The following is a 9826-nucleotide window of genomic DNA, read 5'->3' on the forward strand; positions in this document are numbered from 1 at the left end:
GATATATTCTCACCATATACCAACAACCCTATTTCCTAGTTGAGCGTTTCCTTAGCTGCTTAGGGTAGGGGATAATCTGATAAAAACTTATGTGTTGTTTGAGTATGGTATATATCATAGAGATCGTTAGTGTACTGGTAATCGTAATCAGGGATATCATAGGTGAAAAAGCGGGGGTCTAACAACCACACCCAATATTTCTCTTAGAAATCTGTATGGATTAACTCCAATATACTTTCAAGAGAATCAACTAGACAGTCAGACTCAATCTTAAGAAAAGTATATCAAAGAGTTATATCTCAATTTCTTAATTCAATCTGCAATCAACAAATAGCAATTTGCGAGCCCGATTGAATACAAGAAATAACTTGGACAATATCTAAAACCAATATCCAAGTGTCAATCAATTTAATCAACATTCAAAGGTTGGATTCACAATTGATTGAACTTACGCACAACCTGTGATATTTCAATCATATAAACAAATATAATGCGGAAAAGAAATAACACAGACACCAGAATCTTTGTTAACGAGGAAACCGCAAATACAGAAAAACCCCAGAACCTAGTCCAGATTTGAATACCACATTGTATTAAGCCGCTACAGACACTAGCCTACTCCTAGTTAACTTCATACTGGAATGTAGTTGAGCCCTAACCAATCTCACAATGATCAAGGTACAGTTGTTCACCTTACGTCTCTGAATCCCAGCAGGACTCTACGCACTTGATTCCCTAAGCTGACCTCACTCACAACTAAGAGTTCCTACGACCAAAGTCGAAGACTTGATAAACCAATTTGTCTCACACAGAAAAGTTTATTGAATAGATAAATTTGTCTCCCGCAGATATACCTATGAGTTTTTGTTCAATCTTCTGATAAATCAAGGTGAACAGGAACCAATTGATATTCCAGACTTATATTCTCGAAGAACATCCTAGAAATATCAATCACCTCAAAATAATCTTAATCGTATGGTAGCGAAACAAGATATTGTGGAATCACAAACGATGAGACGAAGATGTTTGTGACTACTTTTTATCTTTCCTATCGGAAATTAAATCTCGAGCTAATCTTAGAGAAAATAGCACTCAATCACGATAGAAAACAGAAGGATCAAATCACACAACTACAGAGAAACTAGTTGAGTCTGGCTTCACAATCCCAATGAAGTCTTCAAGTCGTTAGCCTACAGGGTTTTGGAAAAACCTAAGGTTAAAGGAGAGTCGACTCTAGTCGCAACTAGTATCACACATGAGGTGTGGGGATAAGGTTTCCCAGTTGCTAGAGTTCTCCCTTATATAGTCTTCAAATCAGGGTTTGCAATCAATGTTACCTTGGTAACAAAGCATTCAATATTCACCGTTAGTTGAAAACCTGATTAGACTCAAGCTAATATATTTCAACCGTTAGATAGAACTTATCTCTCTACACACTAATGAAAAGAGACTTCATTTGGATATGAGTAACCGTACCTAAACATTTGCACCTTTGTTGGCTCAACAATAGTTAACCGAAGTTAGCCATATGAACACTTTCATATCAACCATATTCATCTTAACCATAACTAGTACAAATGACTCAAATGAAACTAGTTCTAGAGTTGTTCAATTGTTTATATTCTCGTAGAAATATACAAGACACAATTGAAGCAAAATCGATTTTGATTCACTCGAATCAATTCATGAACATTATAGCCACGATTTGAAAAAGATTGCATTCCTTAATATATAAATGTATTAGTTCATGAACAAACCGATTTTAGAACATAACCTACTCAAGTATGCAAACCGGTACGCATACCTAAGTAGTCAGACTTGGATTGTGTTCGGCAGCATGCAAACGGGTACGCGTACTGTCGTTCACATTCGAACTCAGTTGAATATAGTGCGCGTACGGGTACGCATACTAAAGTTCCCGGACTTCAACTGACTTCGCCAGTACGCATACGGGTATGCATACTATAGGTCCCGGACTTCACCTGACCAACCAGTACGCATACGCGTATGCATACTAGATTGCCGGTCTTGGACTACACATATGCAAGTACGCATACTGTGTTTTTATCCAATCATGGTTAATCGTTCTAAATTCCCATTTTAACCATTGAAACATTCTCGGAAGACGACAATAGCTGTCTCACACAAACTATTAGCTTCAAAGCAATTTTCAAGCGTATGATCAATACGAAACATTTCGAGTCTACATCAAATGACTGTCTCACACAATCATGTAAGATGTTACAAGGCGATTTTCACATGATCTTCTTTTGACTTTTGTCAAGAATATAAGATGACTTTGGTTAAAGCAAAAGGTTACCAACACATATTTCGAGAAATATGTAAGCGAGTTAAAGTCAGCTCGAAATATCAAATGTGTATAGTCGAAGTTTATATAGCTATACGAATTTTTTCTCAAATAGGAGATAGAGTAGATAGACTTTTGAGTGATAGATGAGTTCAGGTCCCCACATACCTTTTGTTGATGAAGTTCCACAAGATCCCCTTAGTATTTCTTCGTCTTTTATCGATGAACGTCGTGAAGTCTGATGCTCAACTACACTTTCTATCCTAAAATCGAGACTTAGCTATAAGTAGACTAGAAATCAAGACTTATAGTTTTGACAACTAAACTTGACAAACAAGCTTGAGATAGCAACGCTTGCGAGTTCGACCGAGCAGTGCTCTAACAATCTCCCCCTTTGTCAATTTTAGTGACAAGACTATCAATACATATGGATTACAAAATAAATAAACTTTGTAGCTTCTCATCCAAATGCTTGATTTCCTTGGTTCTTCAACATTACTCAAAATCTTCGTCACTTCCAAGTACTCCAGTGATTCTGAACGTGTTCAACTCAGCATCATAGCTGTTGAAGATCCGTAGCTATAACAATGAGAAAACAATTGCTCTCAATCATTGTTATACAATGTCATAGTATCATTACACAACATCAAAGTCCAATTGTATCACAACTTTGACAACAATACTATGGTGATATGTATCACTCCCCCTTAGTCAATACTTCATCTCACATGAAAACCACTCCCCCTTACATAATGATCCGTAAACCATATATATTTGTAGTGTGAACTACACATTAATTCTCCCCCTTTTTGTCAATATAAATTGGCAAAGGTACGAAAACTAGTGGGATCCTAATGAAATTTCTATAGAGATACTTCATGACCAAAAGAGAACATATCAACTTTGTTTAGATGCAATCAAATAGTCGAAACTAAATGCATTCATCAAGGAGTTAATAAAGATACAAGAAAACTCCTACAATATTCCACAGCCGCACTCCCCACAAAGATTTGGCAATTAAGCACAAGTTCAATTAAGAACTCTCCCCCATAAAATGTCATTCCCGAAAGAAAAACAAGAGCGGCCTTACTTTTACAAGAAAATAGGGATTTCTTAGGACATTAACAAATCACACGAAACATGAATTTGTATCCAGAAAACTCAATTAAATTAACCACAAGAGAACCCATGATTAATTTAATCAGAAATGCTCACATAAGAGAACTTACGGAGCCGCACAGTATTTGCACAAAGATGTGGATCAGGGAAAGACCAATATTGCGGAATATTCAAAGATTCATTCTATTTTTCATCAATATTTGCATAAAAACATATAATAGACTTATTCTTTGCAGACAAAAGTTCATCTTATCTTCATCAATATTTGCATAATGACATAATAGGCTTAACTTTTGTGTCAAAAGTTCATTCTATCTTTCATCAATAAAGACATATGATAGACTTAACTTTTGAGAAAAATATGGGACAATCATAGTTCACGGGCGCAAACACACATATCCCATAATATGTTGCAATATACAAAACCATAAAGATTAATATTGCAAAATCATCTTCCAAATAAACTTTAGAATTTAAATAAATAAATCTAAAAACATTGCAATATGAAAAACGTTGGCAATAGCTATGTGTACTCACAATAATTGTTATTCCAAATCCTAGTTATCCTTCTTAAAACACAATAATAAATTCTCATAACAAGTTTCCTAGACATCGTAGAGCTTTCTCAGGGCATATACTGAGAATTCCTTCTCATTATAGAAAAAAGCATTGATTATGGGATCATTCAATTCCTCTAAATCTTCAGAAATATCAGTTAATTCACTAATTTCTTTTTTTAGTTTACCCAAGGTGTTCCTTGTTAGAGACAACATATGTTCATAGTGAGCTATCTTTTCCAAAGAAGATATGATTTGAGATTTTAAATCATTTCTTTTGTTGATGAAATCCTTCACCATACCTCTAAAGTTATTATCAAAATGACAACCAGACAAGAGGCGGTTAGAGGAAGAAACTTCTTCATCATTTGTAGATCTCTCCTTGTTCTTTCTCGGGGACTTGATTCATTCACAGAGATACACATTAACTGCTTCAACTACATCTCTTTTTGTGGCACCTCTAGTTACAGGAGTCATGAACTGTATCTTTCAAGATAAAAGAAGTGAAGGGCATTTTGATCACACATGAATATAAATAGACCAATGGACATCCAAACCCTAGAAGAGCTTTGAAAAATTCTTTTAAGGTTCATGATCCATTATCTATTTTAACTAAGAAGATATTTTCTTAACATAAAAATTAAAAATTAAAAATTATACAAAACTTGAGTAACCTTGATGCAATCCTCATTTTCTCAAGTTAAAGATGAGGATGCAGACGTCACTAGTATTAGATAGTGGCGGAGTGAGCCAAATGCTCGCATCTTTTATCACATAGTGACTTATCAAGGTTTGTTGTATAAACAGACTTCTTACCTCGTCTGAATCTGGTCCTTTTAGATTTCTTCTCGTCTTCAAGAGTACCATGTTGATTACCCAAAGCCATATTCATTCTTTGAGTGTCATTTTGAAGTTTGGCAATCCTTTTGTTGTTCCTATTGAATTTCCAACACTTATTTTGGACATGATTTGCATTTCCGCAAAACGAACAAATCAAGGAAGATTTATTGTCTTGCTTACTTGCCTCTTTTTTATCACAACATTCAACATCAATTATTCTTAAACCAGATGGAACAAAAGAGTTGTTTGTGCTCATAGTTTTGCTTTTGAACCCTAAACCATTTGTGTTTCCAAAAGACTTCTGACCAAATAACATTGCTGAAATTTTTTGAGAACTTCCAGACAACCTTTGAAGGTCACACTTAGGAGTGTTAATCTCTTTTTCCTTCAGAGATATGGTCCTGGTGAATTCATCATTAAGACAATCTATCACAAGATTTTTCACCTGAAGTGATGATTCAAGTTTTTCCAACGAAGCTCTTAGTTGGAGATTTTCTTGGTGAATTCTTCACACTTACCCAAGAATTCAAAAATCTCAGTGTCAGATTCAAACTCTGAATCAGAATTTGAGTTGGAAGAAGTTTCTGCTGCGAAAGCTGAAAATTCATTACTCATATTGGAAGTATGCAAGATATCGACAACCTGGGATGATTTTTCTTGTATTGAATCATCTGAAGCATTAACCGGAAAGAGACCTTTCTCACATATTTTGCCTCTTTTTACAATATCCTTGATCTTTTGTGTAATCAGTGATTTATCAAAATCAACATAATTGGAACAACATTCATCATCCCAAGACAAGTTAGAGGATTCGATGGTGTTTGTGACATCATTGAACGCATATGTTCTAATTGGGTTCTGATCAAGATCAAGTATTATTAACTTTCCAACAAGAGTATTTCTGGAAAGTGATAAGCACGAAAGTGCGACGCATTTTAACCCATAAATACATTAGCTAAGACTCATTATTTCTCTAATAAATTTGTTTTAGTTGTTTTTGGAAGAATAATCTCTTTTGGAGAATTGGCTCAAAAAACAAGTTATTTGCACCCGGAGGACACGTGTTATTTGGACTCTCAATGTTGGTTAAGGGACACCTCAATGGATAAGGGGAACCTTCATTACTATTTACACCCCATAAGGCAAGTGCTAAACGGACACTCCTAGTCCGCATAAGGGGAGGTCATCTTCAACAATTCGATTCAAGTTTTGGCGGGAAATATCTTTGCAGCTGAACAGATTTTAGGGTTCGATATTTGGATGGTTTTTAATGAGACTCAACTGCTGACTTTTGTTGAGATGACTTGGATGAGCGAAACAGGGAAGGTGTGGTCGTTATATTTGGTTAGATTTGGCTAGAACAACGGGTCGTAGTGAAACAGGGGACATCTCAAACTGCAGATATTCCGGTTCGATGTGGGAATGGACTTGGCCGAATTCTTCTCGTGCTATGGATTAGTATATCCCTGTTTCGTCTAAACAGGAAAGGTATGGCTGTTAGAGTCGAATAAAAAGGAAAAAAATCATTGATTCTCGGTAAATCAGGGAGGAGTTATTCTTGGGTTTGATTCGGTTTTATTCTGGGAGATACGTGAAGATAATGGGAGAAGATATTATGTTATACTAAGAAGAAGATGTTAGTGCAGTTATTACGTTCAATAAAGAAGATATTTTTTGAACTCCTTATAACAGAGGAGCGTGTTATTCACGGGATTCCTTTATACTTTTCTGAGTCTGTGAGTTATTTTTGGAAGCGGCTTGAGTTTGACTCTGTCTAAGATGATTACAGAAGAGTGTTGGAGTGTTCCAGTTGCAAGATAACACAAGAAAACATGTAAAGAGAAGAAAAAGGAAAAGAAATAATCCCGTGACTGCAGAGAATTGAAGAAAGAATACCCGAGGATAATAATGGATTTATTACGTGGATTTTTGAAGATTTGAGGGGTATGTTGAGTATAAATACGTTTCTGAGGTCGAGGAGAAGGGATATCGAGAGTTGGGGAGAAGAACAGAAGGTTGCAGAGCAGATTTCTCTGCTGCTGCAGAGAAGAAGAAAAAGAAGAACATTTGATGCCTACTGACTGTCGCAGAGAACTGTAGTTTATAAACAATACTCGTAACAGTCAGTTTGGCACACTTGTTTTGAATTTGAAACATCTCTTGTAACAGTGACTTCTGTAACGCCTCATTGTAATATTAGTTTTCTTTAATAAAAACACCATTTGAGCAATGAATTATCTTTTTGAGTGTGTTTTTATCATGAGAAGCTAAACCCCAACACTGGGTCGACGGAGGAAGCCAAACTTCACACATGAGTGAATTTGTATTATTTTCTATGTGACTTTTGCACTTATTTTGAATTGATTTATGATTCGAATTAATTAGTTATTATTTTATTAGATGGGTTATGCTTGCTTAAATGTTTGATGTCCCATGCTTACGATTTATAACTAATATTTTGAGGATCTACTTTGGCAAAACAAGAGTCGATGTTTTATTTATTTATAGAGCGATAATTGTTGAGAATAAATAATTGATCCCTATGATATGAATGTGGTGGAATCCTAGTCCCAGTAACTCTCTCTTTTATTACTTTTATTAAACCTTTAAATTTAATCTTCACAAGTCTTAGAGTTCGAATCCTATTTACTACGAGAATTAAAAAAAATAACATCAGAAAGCGTATCGAGGTTATTTCCTTCAATGATGGCATGTTTATTAGAATCGTATATAGATGGCAATGATCTGAGAATTTTCATCACAATGTCCTTTTCAGGAATAGTCTTACCCAACGCAAAAAAAAACATTAACAATTTCAGACACTTTGTGATTAAACTCATCAAATGAATTCTCATCGGCCATACGAAGGTTTTCCCATTCAGAACATAGATTTTGGAGCCTAGCTTCTTTCTCAGAGGAATTTCCTTCAAATATAGTTTCTAAGATATCTCAGGCATCTTTAGACTTAGTGCACGTAGTAATATGGTGCTGAAGATCTGGGGTAATGGCATGTATGATAGCAATTAAACCATCAAAATTTTGATTTGCAGCAAGAATTTCGTTAGGTTCATATCTACCAATATCCTATGCAATAGAGACTCCATCAATTATAACCATTGGAGGATAATAGTCATTAACAACATAAACCCATGTTCGAAAATCACGCGCTTGAAGAAAGGAACGCATAACAATTTTCCACCATGAGTAATTTGAGTCATCGAAGACTGGTGGTACGTTTATAGAGATAACACCTCTGTCCATAGATTCAGATCGCTACAAACACAGATTTGTAAGGTCTTGAACGTGTTTGCCTGCTCTGACACCAATTGAAAAAGCGGGGGTCTAACAACCACACCCAATATTTGGCTTAGCAATTTGTATGGACTAACTCCAATATACTTTCAAGAGAATCAACTAGATAGTCAGACTCAATCTTAAGAAAAGTATATCAAAGAGTTATATCTCAATTTCTTAATTCAATCTGCAATCAACAAATAGCAATTTTCGAGCCCGATTGAATACAAGAAATAACTTGGACGGTATCAAAAACCAATATCCAAGTATCAATCAATTTAATCAACAACCAAAGGTTGGATTCACAATTGATTGAACTTACGCACGACCTGCAATATTTTAATTATATAAACAAATATAATGCGGAAAAGAAATAACACAGAAACCGGAAGTTTTGTTAACGAGGAAACCGCACATGCAGAAAGACCCCAGTACCTATTCCATATTTGAACACCACACTGTATTAAGCCGCTACAGATACTAGCCTACTACAAGTTAATTTTGGACTGGAATGTAGTTGAGCCCTAACCAATCTCACACTGATCAAGGTACAGTTGCGCTCCTTAGGTCTCTAAATCCCAGCACGACTCTACGTACTTGATTCCCTTAGTTGATCTCACCCACAACTAAGAGTTGCTACGACCCAAAGTCGATGTAGTTGCTGGAAATACTACACTACACCCCACATAAGATTTCATTAACATTCAACTCATTTTAGATTGACAATCTTAATTTTATTGATGAATCTTTGAACAATCTTACAAGAAAATATAAAGGAATCAAGAATAACCACTGATCTATATTTTCTCTCTCCTATTTACTTGCTTCTCACTCAAAAAAGATTTCCCCTTTCCTTTATAACTGAGCGGCTATTTATAGGGAATTACATAGTGGATGACAGCTAATATGTCATTTATTTTCGGATATGGCTTGCGACATTCTCGCGACCTTACAAATGTTAATCTCGCAAACTCTCTAATTTTCGCAGGACCGTCACATTTTTCTCATGATTTAGTTGACGTCGTTTATTATGTCATTTCTGAAAATTTTTTGCGACGCTGTTGTGTTGTGTTGCTGATAATTTCTCTAAGGCATTATTGTTGCGAGATTCTGATCCTACATCTTGCCTCTTCTCATATCTTCTCTGCGAAGAAGAGAATGATGTGAGAAATGCCACAACTGTTCATCTCTTCATATTCTGCATTTATCACACGTATTCTTTCTTCCATCTATTTCTTGGCACGTCTTCTATAACCTCTTCTTTTCAACCGCTCACGTCTTTTCGCATTTATGGTGTTTATTTCTTCGAGTAAAAAAAATCTTCTTTATATATTCTTCTTACTCTTCTTTCCATTTTCTTTTTACTTTCTCTTATCTTTTTATTTTCTCATCTTTGTAACTCTATTGTTCTTCCATAAGTTCTGCTACTGTAGTTCTTCCCTCTTCAATCTTCTTACTTTTTAACCATTCCCATACTCTTTATTCAGATATGCCTCCAAGTGGACACAAACATGAGAAAAACTTAAAAGACGTCCAAAAAGATCTTGCTGAGAAAGGTTTCACACTTTCTACCATTCCTGGTGAAAGTGCCAAGTCAATTATTTCTATCAAACTTTTCTCTGATCAACATTGTGATGATCAATCAATCATAATTTCGCTAGGTCAAATTCTCGCAGGTCTCACCATTCCTCTTTATGACCCAGATATT

Source organism: Papaver somniferum, unplaced genomic scaffold, assembly GCF_003573695.1.
Source record: "Papaver somniferum cultivar HN1 unplaced genomic scaffold, ASM357369v1 unplaced-scaffold_132, whole genome shotgun sequence".
Classification (NCBI taxonomy): Eukaryota; Viridiplantae; Streptophyta; class Magnoliopsida; order Ranunculales; family Papaveraceae; genus Papaver; species Papaver somniferum.